Source organism: Eurosta solidaginis, chromosome 3, assembly GCF_040869045.1.
Source record: "Eurosta solidaginis isolate ZX-2024a chromosome 3, ASM4086904v1, whole genome shotgun sequence".
Taxonomy (NCBI): domain Eukaryota; kingdom Metazoa; phylum Arthropoda; class Insecta; order Diptera; family Tephritidae; genus Eurosta; species Eurosta solidaginis.
This window is the reverse complement of record NC_090321.1, coordinates 102,097,866-102,116,099: the sequence shown is the minus strand read 5'-3', so window position 1 is coordinate 102,116,099 and position 18,234 is coordinate 102,097,866. Positions and strand designations below refer to the sequence as shown.

General features: G+C 38.3%; 1 protein-coding gene across 15 annotated transcripts in view; it reads left to right on the top strand.

The window, feature by feature from the left end:
- Nucleotides 1-18,234, top strand: part of Rgk2 (Rad, Gem/Kir family member 2) — a 694,072-nt gene that overhangs the window by 215,677 nt on the left and 460,161 nt on the right. The window contains exon 1 of one of the 15 annotated variants that reach the window (XM_067772889.1): nucleotides 2,302-2,375. The exons of 13 other annotated variants lie outside the window; for them this stretch is intronic. The gene's annotated coding sequence lies outside the window, so the exon portion shown is untranslated. Of the gene's footprint in view, nucleotides 1-2,301; nucleotides 2,376-10,330; nucleotides 10,653-18,234 lie in introns of those variants that run through there. One more of the 15 variants, XM_067772885.1, reaches the window with a different exon arrangement.

Here is an 18,234-nt window from a genome sequence, read left to right as displayed (position 1 = left end):
ACTACTTCTGACGGCCGTAGATCAGATAAGCGAGCAAATTATTATTTTTTTTATTTTTCTTATCGCACGCTGCCGCTAGCAGCTAAAGAAATTACTAATTAACCGATGTAAATGAATCAAAAGTAAACGCGAAGGAAAATTAATGAAACAATAAAATTTGGAGACCAAAAGTAGTGCACCAGGTGCTTAACCAGAAAAACGTAAGCAAACAAAAAAAATATATAAAAAAGATAAATAAGACTCTAAATGTGGTTTTTCATGTGAGTGGTCAACCAAAAAACCAAGCTAATGTGGAAATGAATTTCGAAACTCAAAAATTGTGCAATTCGAACCAAAAAAAAGGAAAAGTCAAAGTTTTATTATTTTTTTTTGTGACTCTGGTGGCGGTTAGCGTTGGCCCGCCGCTGAATTGCTGGTTGCGCTGTCAGCGATCCGTCGCTGCTCTGCCGGTGATGTTGACGTTGGCGTAAGCAGCTTTTGTTCAATACGACGTTGCCGTCGTCGCCGCCGCTCCTGCTGCTCTGCCTCTTTTTCTGCGTCCTGCCACTAATAATCTGTAAAGATATACAAAAGAAAAGATACACTTGGTAAATTTTGGGAAATATTCATGTATATGGTGTTCGAAATTAGGTACACACATATATGCTGGTATGCTTTCTTGGCCACGATTATCAACTTTTTTTCTGTTGGGCGTGTATACATTGGCCAATGGATTTGCACACCGGCATGTAAGTGCGTATATATATATGTATATACCTCTGCAATTTATTTTATCGAATTTTTCCTCTAGTTTAACTTGATTTGGATTTTATTGAACTTTATTTTCTCTATACTTTACTTCTTATTTAGCTTAATTTTCATTTAACTAAATTTTTTATTTAATTTTCCTTTCGACCAATTTTACATTTATGCTATTTTATTTTATCTTAGGTTTTTTCTCATTTTTATCTAATTTTATCTGCATTTTACTAGGCGTTTATTTTATTTTCTTTAATTTAATCTGGTTTTCATTTCATTTGGCTTCTATTTAATTTGATTTTGCTTTAATTTAATTTTTATTCAATCTAGTTTTTGTTTTATTTACTTTAATTTTAATTTTAATTTAGTTTTAATTTAATCCACTTTTTATTCAATTTAATTTTTATTTGTCTAAATTTTTATCTAGTTTAAGTTTTATTTAATTTAATTTAATTTTAATTTATCTTAGTTTTTGGTTTAATTTAATTTAATTTAATTTTCATTTATCTTAGTTGTTGGTTTTATTTAATTTAATTTAATTTTCATTTAAGTTAGTTCTTATCCATTTCAATTTTTACTCACTTGAACTTTTAAATAAATTTTATGGGCTTCACCTTTTTTTCACTAATTTCACTTCATCACACATATATATATGTATATGCACTTACCTGTAGCAGGACTTACAGCGGCTTCCTTCCAGTTGTCTGGGCTTTTCAGTACATAAACTGCCCACAACAGTTAAAGAAACTTTTATTAAATTTTTTTCTTTTGTTTCAAAAATAGCGCGCACTTTTTTAATTTAAATTTAGGCGAGACTTAGGTTCACGACCGCACACTTCCACTACTATTACTGCTGTGAATTTTGGATTCTAGTAATATAATGATCGAACCCTGAGTTCGTATCCAAACGGCATTTCCCTACAACTGTCTTACGAATTTACACGTACACAGATGCCTGGCCTCGATTGCGTCCACACCCACAGTCACACCGTGAGTACATGTAGATACCCTTTCACTAATGTTGCGCAACACGAGCGCATACCCGGTTGCGACACATTTTCCCTTGCAGCATAAAGGCTGGCGTAACAGGCTCGCACCCGTCGATAGTGCCTGCACCATGGAACGTGTGCGTAGAAGAAATTCAGACGCTGCCTTTGGCGTATTCTTTGCCCTTTTTGCCCAATGTGTGGCCTCGACCCACGACTCCATGCCGGGCTAATGATCTAGGTCCGGTTAAGTAACGCATGGCTAAGGGATTTGCGTAACTATATCTCCTACGTACGCATTCATCTACGGACTCTGTCACAATGTCTACTTCTACTTTCAAATCCTTCTATTTCATTAAATATCACAGGGTAATTAGAGTAAATAGTCAATGGGTGGAAAAGCCAAATATCATAGGGTTTAGGGTAGCAAAATTTAACAAGGTATAAAAAAAAATGAAAAATATCACAGCAAAATAAGGTATAAGTAAGGAAATAAATTAGTAAAATAAACAAATAAATAATTACATACACAAGTATATGGGATTGTCAAGTGATTGTATTCCTGGTCAAGTGGGTGTATACATATTGAGATTCACTGGGTATTAAACTGTAGAAATAGGTCAATATGTGTATACATAAATAATTAAATCGGTAAATTACAAAATATAAAAAAAATATAACTAAATAAATGAATAAGTGCATAAATAAATTCACTAACACTTAAAAAAAAATAGTCAGAGTTTGCTACAAGCACTAGGTATACATGCCACATTTAGCACAGAACAGATATTTTATTTCGCAAAAATGTCTTTAGTATGGTATACCCCGATCCTTTTTCCCTTTGAGTCCCCAAGTTCGTACATGGCGTTCCCAATCGCTTTCAAGACTATACATTTGACTTGTTTGGGGGCCAACTTGGCATTGTAATTTTCAATCTGCGAACTCTGTTTAAAGTTTCGGCGCTATACCACTTGTCCGATTTGAAACCTTACATCTCTTCTCCTCGTATCATACACTTTTCTACTGCGCTCGTGGGATAACTTCAGCTCCTTTTTAATCTTGGCTCTAAGCAATTGTAACCTGTCACTGCTTGCCTCCACTTCGCAATCAACATCCTTCAGTGAGCCCAACTTCCGGCATAGCTCGTATGATGCTGCATGCAGTATCATAGGCATACCGAAAGTTGCCTGATATGGTGACATGTTGATTGCGGAGTGGACCGCACTTCGAAGAGCGAACGCCGCGTCGCTAATATACCGATCCCAATTCTTTTGATTCTCATTAATAAAATATCTTATAATTTGCAACACCGATCGGTTTACTCTCTCTGCGGCGTTGCCTTGCGGGGAATAGAAAGCTGTTTTGATATGGGTGGTACCATACTTTTCTAAGAACGTGTTGAAAGTTCCTGAAATGAATTGCCTTCCATTGTCCGAGTGGATGTATTCGGGTACCCCGAATATATGGAAGACTTCCCGTTCAAGGAAATTTACTACCTCGGCTGCTGTCGCTTTGCGCATAGGCTTCAAGAACACAAATTTCGTAAAATGATCTAAACATACAAACACATACACATTACCATCACACGTACGAGGATAAGGACCCATAAAATCTACAAACAGACGCTGAAAAGGTCGCTCGGTTATATGCTGTTTCCCCATAAGGGGTCTGTGAAAAACATGTTGTGTCTTGTTAGCCGAACATACTTCACATTCTTTTATAAAAGCATAAACTTCTGACACCATTCCTGGCCAATAATATTTTTCGCGCAACCGAGACAAGGTCTTATGGACACCGCCGTGACCTGCTGATGGAGAGCTGTGAACAGATTGAACAAGTCCCGGTCGTAGTTCCGACGAAACCCAAAGCTTCCAGGCATGGTCCGCTTGAAGTACATCCCCCCGGTCAAACTGCGTCCCTTTGTATACGTATCCGTCTGACACGCATACGTCAGGTAATTTTTCGTTATTATCTATCACTGTTTTTACTAATTCTCTGTATTCTTCAGATTTGAAATATGGCGATTCTAAACATACATCAACCATTCTCTCACTTGGTATCAACTCTTCCATATCCATCCTGGATAAGGTATCGGGTACAACGTTTTGTGACCCTTTCCTGTGTTCGATATTAAAATTGAAGCTTTGTAGTTTGAGGCTCCATCTCGCGAGTCGCCCAGAAAGGTTCTTTTGATTCATGAGCCACTTCAGGCTCCCGTGGTCCGTTATAATGGTGAAGGGCAAACCCTCCACATAAGGTCGAAATCGTTTAACGCTTAGGACTGCCGCGTAACATTCCAGCTCCGTAATGCTATAATTTTTCTGGGCTTTATTGAGTTTTGCTGACATGTATGCTATGTTTCGTTCGTTATTGTCCTCGTCTAGTTGGAAAAGCACCCCGCCCACGCCGTCTGTTGATGATTCACATTGAATGTAAAAGTGTCTGTTAAAGTCCGGGTGTATCAGTACGGGTGCCGATATCAAGCTTTGCTTAAGTTCGTCGAATGACCTTTTGGCATCGTCAGTCATCGAAAATTTCTTTATCTTTTCCTTAGTAAGACAGTCGTGCAGCGGGGCTGCAACAGTCGCGTAATCTTGTATGAAACGTCGGTACCAGCCTGACATGCCTAAGAACCGCCGCAACTGTTTAGGGGTTTAGGGCTCAGGGAAGTCCCTCACTGCCGCTACCTTGTTTGCATCTTTTTGGATACAGCCGTCTCCCACAACATACCCGAGATATCGGACCTCTTTGTAGCAAAATTTACTTTTTTCAACATTTATCGTTAAGTTTGCTTCGCGTAGACACCGAGCGACCTTTTCTAACAAACATATATGGGACGAAAAATCTTCAGAACACACTAGCAAATCATCAAGGTACACAAACACACATTCACGTAACGAAGCGGGTATAACCTTGTCCATTAGCCTACACATTTTCTGTGCCGCGTTGCACAGTCCAAAGGGCATAACTGTAAATTGATAGAGGGGTCTTCCTGGCACAGTGAACGCTGTCTTCTCCCTAGACTTCTTTTCTAACGGAATCTGCCAGAAGGCATCCTTCAAGTCTATGGCTGATATATAGTGTGTGTTTTGCAGCCGGCTGAGTATTCCGTCAATATGAGGAAGTGGGTAGGCGTCTTTGGCAGTTCTCTCGTCTACCTTACGCGCGTCAAGGCAAAGTCGGTTTTTCGTGCCTTTGACTACCAGTGATACTGGTGAATTCCAACTACTGTTAGATTCCTCTATCACACCCATACTCAACATCCTATCTAGCTCAGCATATATGAGTTTTTGTATGGCGGGTGAAATAGGGTAGTGTCGCTGTTTAACAGGGAGATTCTCATCGCTCACTTCTATGATATGTTTTTCTAACCCTGTTATCTCTAATCCCAAGACAGCGAACGACGGAAACTGTGCTTTTACTTGCTCTAATGCCACGGTCTGGTCGGGAGTCAACGTATGTTGTACTGCGTCGAATGACAGATAACCCTCTGCGGGTACGAGCTCTGCTACGGTCGTGTGGGAGGGACGTGTCATGGGACCTCTGCTCACTACGTTCAAGTTGAACACCTTCCAGAAATCTATCCCGAGGTACACCTCCTGCTGCAACCCTGGCACTATTAAAAATTTTAGCTCCCTACACATATCATCCCATTCCACTGGTAATTTTATCACGCCTGTTACTGCCATTTCCCCTCCGTTTGCCGTTCTTATACACTGCTTTTCTATGGGGAGAATCCTTTCTTCCTGCCCTTTCAGGAAATTTTCGCTATTCTTCCCCAGGCAACTCGCTCCTGCGCCTGAGTCCAACAACGCCAAAGCCTCCTTACCTCCTATCCTAGCCTATGCGAAAAACCTATTATCACCCTTTAAAGTGACTATGGTTGATACAATTTTGTTGTGTATTCTTTTATAGTTTTTTCTCCTTTCCCTCATCTTTTAAATTTTTCTAAAATTCCTGCTTCTTCTCCTTTCTGATATTGCCTCGCAAAATAGTCTCCTCCGGGCTTCTTCATATTCTAATTTTCTCATATGCAAGCTCTTTAATTCTCGTTTCTTTCTTAAATCTAAATTAATTTTAGCTAAATCATTATTGTTTTCCCTCTTCAAGATCCTTTTGCACCGTTGCCCGGGTGATCCTTCCCCTGGCTGAGTCCCCCGGTCATCTCTGCCAGATTCCCGTTTCCCTTGGGTGGCTTTAAAACGCAGAAGGAACTATCCCCATCACACGAAAAGCAAACCATGTTGTGGAAACTCGATTTGCATTTTGTTTCCTTATTGGCTTCAGCCGGGTTTTTAATGAAATAATCGACCGGCATCCCACACGAGAAGCACAACATCAAGTGAAAGGGAGAGGGACAGAAAGAGTTGATGGTCAGGGTAAGCCAGCTCACTTATCCCCCCTTTGGACCTACTCCGGGTTTCCTTAATTACTTTCTCTGCCCGCCGACATTCTGTCTTTAGCTCGGCTAGTGTGTCCATTTTCGACAAGAAAGTCAGATTTGCCAAGTATGGTTTCAGGTTACCCTTTATGATTCCCACCAATTCTTTCTCGGGTATTCTTTGTCGAAGCCTAAACGTTAAATTATGCACTTCCCCATAGAAATCATCAAATCCCTCCGTCGCCAACTGTTTCCGTTCCATTATTTGGCGAATCACCTCATAATCGGACTCTCCGGTCTTGAAGTGGGCTAGCAGTTCCGCCTTCAACTCCGGATATCCGAAGTTGGAGTCTTCGGCATTGTCCTCCAGCACCTGCCAGTACCACTTCAAAGCCGCACCCGTCACGAGGCAATGAAAATCCGTAAACAGCTGGTGATGGGAGATTTGATGCTGTACCCTCATCTTCTCGATCCGGAACAAAAAACTTTCTACAGATATTCCCTTATCTGTACCGTCGAATTTGATATGCCACTATTCGAGGGACCATCTTCTTCCAACGTGGTGGCTCTTGGGTGGCATTACCTCTTCCATCTGTATGTGGTTCATCGCCATTGGCACCGATCCTTGTTCCGGTTCCGCTAACTTGACCCCTGTAATTCGGCGTGGATGCCTGTGCGGAGCGATGATCCAGGGGCTGGGCGCGGGATGTTTCAACCTCCGTTAATCGACCACTCAGGCCGTCCACTGTCGTCTTCATTTTATTAAACTCAGTTGTAAACAGGGCCATCATATCGTTTTGCTGAGCTACCATTGCCATTAGGCGGCTCAGCGGTTCAACATTCGAATCAGTGATGGCTATTCCGCTTCCGCAGTTGATCTCGGCCCCGCTGCAGGATCACCGCCCCCACAAGCACCATCTTCATTGTTTTCTGACATGTCCGATATTGCGTCGATTTTATGGCTAAAACTCAAACTGGCTTCGGACTGGTTTACCACAACCTGTGTTCTGAAGGACACACTAGCGTCGCACGCAGTTCCCTCCCCTAATGAACTGAAAATGCGGGCAGCACAGCGATTGAAGTAGTCCGTAGGGACGAAGTCTACCCGGTGCTCAATACCCGTGACAATCTGGTTGAATAGTGAGCCAACCACCTGATTTTTAAGTGCCCGCGCAAAGCCGCGAGTAAGTATCCTATCTCTGGTAAACAAACCCAGACCACCAGCCACTCTTTCTTCCCTATCGTCTTCCTCCGACATGTACCCAGGCTCCTACGACCCAGTCACACCTCTCACTCACACGATGGCAGATTCAAAGTCGGAAAGATCTCAGGTGCTTAGACCGTCAGGGATCCCCAACCAAAATTCCGTTCCAAGACGATTTAAAAAATTAAATATAATAGAAAAAAAATTACAAATAAATGAACAAAGTTTCACGTACTTAAGCCTGAATTCAAATTTCAAAAACTTCCGAAAAATAATTGCAAAATTGAAATTAAAAGAAACGGTTATATAAAAAAATTTCACTAACTCGAATTTCAAACTAGCATTCAGTCAAAAAAATCCAAAAAAGTTATGTTGAATCGAATGATGCAAACCAGTATTGATATTACTGATTTGCGAAACTGAATTTGATTCAATTTGCCAACGCAAAATTTGGATAGATGAAAAAAAAATTAAAAATAATAAAATAATGAAAAGGAGCAATTCAATAAAGTTTTTATTTTTTTGTTTTAGATGGCTAAAAAAAGAAGAGGAAAGAAATACCAAAACTAGAAATTCATGAAATTAAGTTCAACTTCCGATTTCGAAGGGAAAGATGAACATCGATATCAAAAAAAATTTTAATTTACGTGGCTTAAACCTAAACTCAAAACTCGAGTAAACAACTTTTCAACCGCTTTTATAGGATAAAAAAAGAGTAATAATAAAACAATAAGAAAATAATAAAAATGGCATTCGCCAAATCCAATTTCAATCCAAATTTCCACAATAGGATTTACGAAATTTACCTCTATTTCAACTTTCCAATAAAGAACGAAAATTTTCTATATTCGAATTAAATTAATTACTAGTATTAAATATTGAGGAAAAATTCCACTAAATTAACTTTTAATTCAGTTTAAAAACAAGCAATAAAAATTTAATGAAAGGACGCTCCAAAAAAAAATTATGATGTAATGATAATGAGAAAAAATTAATAATTAATTATATTTGTTTTAATTCAAATATGATCAAGACCGAGACAAATTCTCCCGTTTAACCCAACCGAAAATATGCAGATATTTAGTTATATATGTATATTTTTGTGTATAAGTATATATATTTAATGTAAGAGCATGTATATATAGATATGTAGATACAATAAATAGTGGTTTCAAATCTGCTAAATTTATGAAGATAAAAAACCTAAACCTCAGTAAACTATTCTTTCCTCAAACTAACAAAATTATTACTTTATATATGTGTGTATATTGGTTTGCTTTGGTGTATATAGGGTGTTGTACTTGTAGAGGTCATTGTAGGGGTTTTCAGTCCGTGCGTCCTCTGTCCGCCGTTGTGTCATCTAGCTAATTCCCTGATTTATTAATTTTAAAGTGTACACTTCAGGATTCAGTATCCGATACCGAGACCTGGATGTACCACCTTAATCCCCACCCTTTGGAAAATTGCCCCCGTGCAAACGCGTGTTGCAAGCCTCACACACGGCTGTTGCTGGAACGACCATGTGGCAGCTTCAGCATCCGTATTCGCTAATCAGAAAGAAACAAAGTTTGTATTGAACAGTATACGAATTTATCATTGTACCCCTAAGTGCCGCTTATGCAAACTTTGAAGACTGCACAAGGGACCCTAAAGGTGCAGGGATACGACCCCCTCAATTTATCATGGTAGCACATATCACTCGCGACTGGTCGCCCGCGATGTTGCAACCATGAAACCTACTTACCCTAACCTGTCTGACTAGAAGTAATAGCTAAGATGTAACAGTGAATTAAGAGGACTGAAAAGACATAGGTAGAAGTAGAGGTAAATGAGAAAAAAAAACTATTCGGGCCCCACGTTGGGCGCCATTGTTATGTAGTTGATTTTTGGGATAAGGCGAAGGTGGCGTGTGGCATGGTTGCTGGCCCCTGCTAGCTCGTCGAATGGGGTGGGCTTCTGCTCACCAGCCTTACCAACAACTATGACAAAAAAATTATGAGAGTCATGCCTGATAAAATTTATAAAGGAGAGACAAGTTCAAGAGGTAGAAGAAGAGGAAGAAGCAGAAGAAGAAGCGTTAAAGAAAGGAAGGCCCGTCCAAAGTCAGGGGGAGCCTACCCACCCTCTTCAGCGTATTGTACGCGAAGCCATGGGCGCTGTGCTGACTCCTCTTATTTTACAGCGCCCCCAAAACCTGACCCAAGTCCGTCCGTCTGAAGGTCCCTCAAGTCATGTCGACAATTGCCCGGTCGTCACCCCTACGTCCCCTCCATTACCCAGGTGCAACACCCTCACCAAAGGCCTACGAAAACTTAGCCTTCCATCTTTTCAAATGCAAAAATTTTCAGACACGGAATTCCATCTTTCTAATACGTACAATTTTTATTTATTTATTCAAATTATTAGTATTACCGCTACCCTATTTTTACAAAAATTCAACTGTGATTCTAATCTAACATTTAAATAATCCAATTCCAAATTGGATTCTAACATTAATTTAATTCAATTTTCTTAAACTTAAACGTACAACTAACTATTTCCTATCTTTATTAAATTCAATTTCTTAAACAAAATAAAAAGGAAAGGTAATTCAAACGCAAAAAAAAACTTACAGACAAAAATAAAATCATGAACCGAAAGAATGAAAAGAAAAAAAACGTGTCCAGCCATAATCTGAACACCCTAATCCTAATCCTTTTTCCTTCCTTGTTTCCCCCTTTTTTTTAGGCTCTTACCCAAGATACGTCTTTTTAAGATAAATCGCCCACATTCGCATGTATCTTATCGGACAAATAAGAATTCATTTGAAATTCTTCACACCTCTAATCCCTGACCTAGGTTCGTATGTTCTTAATGTGTATATAAATGCCAGTGTGCATAGGTACATAAAAAAATGGAACACACAATATCACTCACCTGATCACTTCAGCGTTGTTGGTACCAGCAAGCCGCAGATAATCTGTGAAAGAGAACCAAAAAAATTCGTTCACATACCTACATACTTTGCCCAAGCAGGGTTCAGTGGGATTCAGAGTTGAATGCCGGTCTCATTCACTCGTGATAGCGGGCAACGAGTGAATCATCCACGGCAATTAGCAATAAATACAAAAAAAAAATAGCAAAAATAAAAAAAAGCGGGAAACTACTTCTGACGGCCGTATATCAGATAAGCGAGCAAATTATTATTTTTTTTTTATTTTTCTTGTCGCACGCTGCCGCTAACAGCTAAAGAAATTACTAATTAACCGATGTAAATGAATCAAAAGTAAACGCGAAGGAAAATTAATGAAACAATAAAATTTGGAGACCAAAAGTAGTGCACCAGGTGCTTAACCAGAAAAACGTAAGCAAACCAAAAAAATATATAAAGAAGGTAAATAAGACTCTAAATGTGGTTTTTCATGTGAGTGGTCAACCAAAAAACCAAGCTAATGTGGAAAGGAATTTCGAAACTCAAAAATTGTGCAATTCGAACCAAAAAAAAAAGGAAAAGTCAAAGTTTTATTATTTTTTTTTGTGACTCCGGTGGCGGTTAGCGTTGGCCCGCCGCTGAATTGCTGAAGTTTATGCTGCTATGTATAGCCACATTTGGAGTTCTTTAAGGTTTAGGCCTTTTTCTGCGTCCTGCCACTAATAATCTGTAAAGATATACAAAAGAAAAGATACACTTGGTAAATTTTGGGAAATATTCATGTATCGGGTGTTCGAAATTAGGTACACACATATATGCTGGTATGCTTTCTTGGCCACGATTATCAACTTTTTTTCTGTTGGGCGTGTATACATTGGCCAATGGATTTGCACACCGGCATGTGAGTGCGTATATACATATATATACCTCTGCAATTTATTTTATCGAATTTTTCCTCTAGTTTAACTTGATTTGGATTTTATTGAACTTTATTTTCTCTATACTTTACTTCTTATTTAGCTTAATTTTCATTTAACTTAATTTTTTATTTAATTTTCCTTTCTACCAATTTTATATTTATGCTATTTAATTTTATCTTAGGTTTTTTTCTCATTTTTATTTAATTTTATCTGCATTTTACTAGGCATTTATTTTATTTTCTTTAATTTAATCTGGTTTTCATTTCATTTGGCTTCTATTTAATTTGATTTTGCTTTAATTTAATTTTTATTCAATCTAGTTTTTGTTTTATTTACTTTAATTTTAATTTTAATTTAATTTTAATTTAATCCACTTTTTATTCAATTTAATTTTTATTTGTCTAAATTTTTATCTAGTTTAAGTTTTATTTAATTTAATTTAATTTAATTTTAATTTATCTTAGTTTTTGGTTTTATTTAATTTAATTTAATTTTCATTTATCTTAGTTTTTGGTTTTATTTAATTTAATTTAATTTTCATTTAAGTTAGTTTTTATTCATTTCAATTTTTACTCACTTGAAGTTTTAAATAAATTTTATGGGCTTCACCTTTTTTTCGCTAATTTCACTTCATCACACATAGGTATATGTATATGCACTCACCTGTATATGCAGGACTTACAGCGGCTTCCTTCCAGTTGTCTGGGCTTTTCAGTACATAAACTGCCCACAACAGTTAAAGAAACTTTTATTAAATTTTTTTTCTTTTGTTTCAAAAATAGCGCGCACTTCTTTAATTTAAATTTAGGCGAGACTTAGGTTCACGACCGCACACTTCCCCTACTATTTCTGCTGTGAATTTCGGATTCTAGTTATATAAAGATCGAACCCTGAGTTCGTATCCAAACGGCATTTCCCTACAACTGTCTTACGAATTTACACGCACACAGATGCCTCTGGCCTCGTTTGCGTCCACACCCACAGTCACACCGTGAGTACATGTAGATACCCTTTCACTAATGTTGCGCAACACGAGCGCATACCCGGTTGCGTCACATTTTCACTTGCAGCATAAAGGCTGGCGTAACATATATATAAAAAGTGGGCGTGGTTATCATCCGATTTCGCTCATTTTCAATACCAACCTATTCTGGGTCCAGATAAGCTCGTGTACCAAATTTGGTGAAGATATCTCAATATTTACTCAAGTTATCGTGTTAACGGACAGACGGACGGACATGGCTCAATCAAATTTTTTTTCGATACTGATGGTTATCATATATGGAAGTCTATATCTATTTCGATTCCTTTATACCTGTACAAGCAATCGTTATCCAATCAAAGTTATAATACCCTGTGTACAAGTACAGCTGGGTCGTTTGGTTTACTTTTGGCGACGTGAGAAAGAAGTTATAAAATTTGGTAATAAGAGTTTCCGTATATAAATATGTATAGAATTCATTTGTTTGTATTATTGACTTTTTGTATAAATTATATAATGTAATATAATGTAAACCACAACAACTTTAAAGAAACGTCAAGAGCTGAAATATGAGAAAATTAGACCGAAACGAAATGAAGTATTCAACAACAACACCAAGCATTAAGAGTGGTTTGTAAACAAAACCAAATTGGAATTCCCGCCAGATATTCAAGCATTGCTAGCAAAGGGGCCGAAGTTCGGACTACCTGTAGATAACAAGAATTTCCCTCTATTTAAATATATAGCAGACGGCGAAGATTTGGTACAAAGCATAAAAAACAAAGATCAACAAGAGGAAGCTCGCATAAAACTCTCTTTGTTAATATCAAATCATGCAACAACAAACATAGTACAATAGACAATGCAATTTTAGATACAGTGGAGCAAACATGAATGAATGAAAATAAAAACATTAGAATTTTAACATCCGACGAAGGGAATAAAACGGTGGCAATGGAAATTGATGAGTATAATAAGAAAATGGAGGATATATTAATGGATCTAAAAACATATAGAGTTCAGAGACAGAATCCAACATCACGGTTACAAAACAAGAATAATGCACTAGTAGACAAACTTTTTAAAATGGAATTAATCACAAAGATGGAGAGAAAGAGAATGATAACAACAACCGCACAGCCACCCAGAATCTACGGCCTCCCGAAGATTCATTAGGAAGGAACTCCATTAAGACCAATATGCTCAGCAATTGGGTCACCTTCTTACACACTGTCCAAATATATGGCAGACATTTTAAAAAACGTAACGGCGAGTTCTACGTACAATATTAAAAACACAATTGAGTTTAAAGAAAGCGTAAACAATACATATTTATACGAAGATGAAAAGCTTATTTTCTTTGATGTAGTTTCGCTTTTCCCTAGCATCCCGATACAATTGGCACTTGAAATAATACAAGAGAAATGGAATACAATTAAAGAATACACAAAGATACCAAAAACGCTGTTCGTGGAAATAATTAAATTCTGCATTCAAGAGAGCAGATATTTCAAATTCAATGATACTATCAATACGCAACTAAAAGGAATGCCGATGGGTGCACCCACATCCCCAATAATAGCGGATATAGTTATGGAAAAATTATTGGATGATACTATGCTGAAGTTTGTATTGTATTGTATTGTATTGTATTGTATTTATCGCGATAATAAAAGAAAATGAAATACAAAACACACTTGACACACTAAACACTTTTGACAAAAATATAAAATCTAGTATAGAACTAGAGAACGACGAGGAATTACCATACCTCGACTCCATAATAAACAGACGAGGAAATCAATTAAAACTAAAGTGGTATCAAAAGCCTACAGCATCAGGACGAATTATAAATTTTAATTCAAAATTTCCGAAAAAAATGATTATGAATACAGCAAAGGGCTGTATACGGAAAATGTTGCAGACCTCAGATGAAGTATACCACAAAGAAGTTAAAAAAGAAATTTTCACATTACTAAGAAATAATGATTTTCCGAAAAAAACCATAAAAACTTTATTAAGAAAAACCAAAAATTCAAATAGACCAAAAACTCCCGATAAACCAATTATTTTCAAGTCGGTGGCTTATGTACCGCAGCTATCAGAACGTTTAGCAAAATCTGACTGCTATGATAAAGAAACTACAAAAATTGCGCATAAACCTACGAATACTTTAAAAAACATATTTAACAAAACAAAATCGAAAATACCAATAATGGAGAAAAATAACGTAGTTTACAAAATACCATGTAAAGGCAATAGCGATGAAACGTGCAATAATATATATATAGGTACTACAAAGTCCAAACTCAAAACGAGAATTTCACAGCATAAGTCTGATTTTAAATTTTGCCATCAAGTTAATAATCAAAAAACAGCACTCATGGCCCACTGTGCAGACAGCGGCCACACACCAAACTTTTATGAGACTAAAATACTGCAACAAGAACAACACTATAACGAACGCTTCACACTAGAAATGTTACACATTATTAATATTCCGACTAACACACGACTGAACTATAAGAGCGACGTAGATCACAGCGCACATATCTACAAACACCTGCTCACTAAAAAACAGTATCATACTCCACGTCAGACAAAGCAGACGTGTTAATAAAAGTATGTATTTATGTGATATGTAAAATGCAAAATTTGTTTATTGTTAATGTTTATTATTTTTGTTAGTTGCTACAATCCTGAAGATGATTGCCATTGAGCAATCGAAATATATCGATTTAAAAGAAAGAATCAAAGGGTGTTTTTAATTTTTCAATTATAAAACACGGACCTAAAGCCAGATATAAATACATATCTAAAGATAAAAGGTCGCCAAAAAATTTATAATTTAATGTAATTTTCGTCCACAGTGAAAAAATTTGCGAACAAAAATGTTCCTTATAACGGTGAATTTATTTTGTAACGCCAAAGAGTTTTATTTTTAAGAGGCGTCACTCGATACTTTGGCAATAACAAAGAACGAATTCATGCCGAATGTTTTCTCAAGGAAGTTTTGGATAGTTTTCTTTAACTGCATCCTATATATTTATGCGGTGAAGTGCCTTTGCATAATTGCGATTTTTGTAAAGAGAATTAATTAATTAATTTAATGCAATCACTAAAATAAACACAAATACGCCACAAGAATGTATAGAAGGCATTTTTGTAAATACATCTGACAAGAAAAAGTTAGCGACTACTTGAGAAAACATCGAGTAATTTGCGAAAATATCGAGTGACGCCTCTTAATAAAAAAAGCTCTTTGGTAATGCGACATTTTGTTTAATCTTCCATAAATGGATTTTTGTTGTACACACTTTTAAATTTTGTTTTATATACATATATGCAAAAATTTTTGGTAAGTGTGTGATGCGATTTGATATTTGCGATATTTGATCCAAGAAAAAGAAAACTTACATTCTGTTTCTTTTTATCTGTAAGACATATGCCCTTTTTTACCCGCGTGCTTTGCACACAGAGTATATTAACTTTCATTGGATAACGGTTGGTTGTAAGGTATAAAGGAGTCGAGATAGATATAGACTTCCATATATCAAAATCATCAGTATCGGAAAAATTTGATTGAGCCATGTTCGTCCGTCCGTCTGCCCTTTAACACGATAACTTGAGTAAATATTGAGATATCTTCACCAAATTTGGTACGCGAGCTTATCTGGACCCAGAATAGGTTGGTATTGAGCGAAATCTGATGATAACCACGCCCAATTTTTATATAAATTACACTAGAAGACCCGGCAGACATTGTTCTGCCCTAAATTTGGCCAATCTGCATACATTTTAATAAGCTTTTACCGTCGGACCCTGCCCTCTCCCCCCTCTTCAATCTTTCCTAATCCTTTTATTCACTCCTCCCTCCGCCTTTTTCACTTCATCTATCTCCATCTTCGCCTCATTCTATCTCTTCCTCAATCTCCTTCTCTCTTTTCTCTTCTTATTCTGTACTAAAGCACTCATCAACAGCGTTAATTTGATATTCATATTGTATAAACACTGTCTGGGCATTCACTGGCCCACGTTTTGGCCTATATCTCGAGACCCTAGTCACCCAGGGGTATGAAAATTACCCTCTGCTAAAGCACTCAACCACAGTTTTCATTTGATATCCATATTCTATAACCACATTCTAGGGGTACCCGGGTCCACGTTTTGGCCTATATCTCGAGACCCTAGTCACCCAGGGGTATGAAAATTACCCTGTTGTTGTTGTTGTTGTTGTAGCAATGCTCGCCCCACCTAATAGACGCGACCGATCACAAATTGTCATCAATATCCTCTAACGGGAGTCCAAGGAAACTTGCCATTTCAACAGGGGTGGACCATAAGGAAAGGGGTGTTAAAGGCGTTGGTTCCACATTACAATTAAAGAGATGGTTGGTGTCATGTGGGGACACATTGCAAGCGGGGCATACATTTTGTATGTCGGGGTTGATTCTGGATAGGTAAGAGTTTAACCTGTTACAGTATCCAGAACGAAGTTGAGCAAGAGTGACACGCGTTTCCCTGGGGAGTATGCGTTCCTCTTCCGCGAGTTCTGGATATTTTTTTTCAAGTACTGGATTCACCGGGCAATTCCCGACATAAAGGTCCGACGCCTGTCTATGGAGTTCACCAAGGACCTGCTTGTGTTTTTTCGCTTCATACGGCTGGGTTCTCAGGTGCCGTATTTCCTCAAAATGCTTACGGAGATGACTCCTTAGACCCCTAGGCGGTGCTGGTTCGTCAATCAGATGTCTGTTGGGATGCCCAGGTTTCTGGGTATTCAACAGAAACTGTTTGGTCAGCATCTCATTTCTCTCCCTGATGGGGAGTATTCTCGCCTCATTATGCAGATGGTGTTCTGGGGACATAAGAAGACAGCCCGTGGCGATTCTGAGAGCAGTATTTTGGTAGGCCTGTAGTTTCGTCCAGTGGGTAGTTTTTAGGCTTGGCGACCATATGGGTGACGCGTAGCACGTAATCGGCTGGCTAATTGCTTTGTATGTGACCATGAGCGTTTCTTTATCTTTTCCCCAGGTACTGCCAGCAAGGGATTTGAGGATTTTATTACGGCTCTGAATTCTCGGAACAATTGCGGTTGCGTGCGCACCAAAATGTAGATCCTGATCAAACGTCACACCCAAGATTTTGGGGTGTAGGACAGTCGGTAGCGTAGTGCCATCGACGTGGATGTTCAATATGGTCGACATTTGGGGCGTCCATGTTGTAAATAAGGTGGCAAAAGATTTAGTCCGTGACAATGCCAGGTTTCGCGAGGCGAAAAAACTGGAGAGATCAGGGAGATAGCCGTTTATTTTATTGCATAGCTCATCGATCTCTGGGCCTGGGCCTGTGGCCATTATTGTGCAGTCATCGGCGTAGGAAACGATTGTGACTCCTTCCGGTGGTGAAGGTAGCTTAGATATGTAGAAATTAAACAAAAGTGGGGATAGGACACCACCCTGTGGCACCCCTTGTTTAATTCTTCTTGGTTTTGATGTTTCGTTTCTGAATTGCACCGATGCCTGCCGATCACCCAGATAATTTGCGGTCCACCTTTTAAGATATGGGGGAAGGGTAGACCCTTCCAGGTCTTGCAGTAATGAGCCATGGTTGACCGTATCAAAGGCTTTTGATAGGTCTAGCGCTACGAGTACTGTTCTATGGTGGGGGTATTGATTCAAACCGCAAATTTATCTGGGTGCTAATGACATTTAGCGCGTAGGTAGTGCTATGGAGTTTTCTGAAGCCATGCTGATGAGGGGCTAGCTGCAAATGTGCTTGGAAATAAGGGAGCAAAATGGCTTCAAGCGTTTTTGCCACTGGCGATAGGAGAGATATCGGACGATATGACTCACCTACGTTAGCTGGTTTCCCAGGCTTTAGTAGCGGGACCACCTTGGCCATTTTCCATTTCTCGGGTATGGCAAAGGTGGAGAGAGACAGGTTGAAGATATGCGCTAAATATTTGAAACCCTCTTTCCCTAGGTTTTTAAGCATCGGCATGGCTATGCCGTCTGGGCCCACTGCTTTGGATGGTTTAGCGCGACCAATGGCGTCCTCAACCTCTCTAGCGGTGATGGTGATTGGTGACGCGCTGAATTTGTATTTATGT